Consider the following 1154-nt stretch of genomic DNA (forward strand, 5'->3'; position numbering starts at 1 on the left):
AGCATTCACACGATGGGGTGAGCAACAAGTGTCCAGAGCGCAGCGATGAAGACAGAGTGAAACAAGTTTCAAGGAAGAGGAGATACTCTCTGACCCTCTAGGTAATGGCACATAGATAAACTGAGACATATGTGAAGCATACAGTGGGTCTGTGTAATGGCTTATTGGGTAGAAACAGGGTCAAAACCAGGGGTGTTTTATACAATTATATCTGGCCCATGAGATAATCTCAATTATTAATGGCTCGTTGTATGTGGGAGCCGAAACCATGCAGGCAGACAGTGTTGGGGAGTAACGGAATACACATACGTTACGTATTTAAGATACAAAATATGAGGTCGTGTCCAAATTCATAGGCTGCATCCTCCTGAGGACCCGGCCTTCGCGGCGTGGGCCGGATTCTCGGAAGGGCGGGTAGACCGGAAGTGAGCTGTTGTGAAACTGGATGGTCTAGCCTTCAGTTTTGCATTACCAGCTGTCTCGGTGGAGTTTAATAAACTCAACCGTTTGTTTCTTGCTATGTAAAACATAACAGGACATTGGCCTAAATTCTCAAACCATCTCACATTTCTGTTTAATCAGTTTTCTGTTTGACGTTGATTCAACTGTGTGAAAACTATCACTTTAATGTCAGCCAAATTGATTTACTCATGAACAAATAAAACCCTGAAAAAAGCCAAACAAAAACATTTTTAAGTTGTCCAATTGACAGGATACATCCGACCAATCCTTCAAATCTGCACTGAAAAAAAGGCCATGTTGGATTTACTTGATTCAATTGTGGACATTGGTTGCACACAAATGTTTTGCTTTGGCAGAAACTTAAACAACTGAGTTAAATCAACACAACTTTTTCATATTCAGTAAGCCTGTGCATTTTGTGTTCATAAAACGCGATTGGAACATGTTCAGATGAAGTAAGTTGGAATATTTTAATCCTTCACAATTTTGTCATTTTATTTTAACACTATTCAATAACTTTTACCCCAATACTACTTGGTCACTTAAATACTACATGTTTTCTTCATATTACATAATGTTCAACAAAGTCTAGAGTCTGGTTACCATAAAAATTGAATGGGTCTTCAACAACTACCATCCTTCTATCTTTATCCTGGTTGCAGGAGGGCTGGGAAATAACCCTGAAGTGATAG

The 1154-nt window shown here is 39.4% G+C and overlaps 1 protein-coding gene across 1 annotated transcript in view; it reads left to right on the forward strand.

Annotated features, from left to right (window-relative positions):
* Positions 1-1154, forward strand: part of LOC102305436 (interleukin-2 receptor subunit beta) — an 11663-nt gene continuing 10509 nt past the window's right edge. Inside the window, exon 1 of the mRNA XM_042227389.1 lies at positions 1-101. The gene's annotated coding sequence lies outside the window, so the exon portion shown is untranslated. The remainder of the gene's footprint in view (positions 102-1154) is intronic.

This window comes from Haplochromis burtoni, unplaced genomic scaffold (genome assembly GCF_018398535.1).
Source record: "Haplochromis burtoni strain Fernald_Lab_line unplaced genomic scaffold, NCSU_Asbu1 Contig_258, whole genome shotgun sequence".
In the NCBI taxonomy this organism is placed as follows: Eukaryota; Metazoa; Chordata; class Actinopteri; order Cichliformes; family Cichlidae; genus Haplochromis; species Haplochromis burtoni.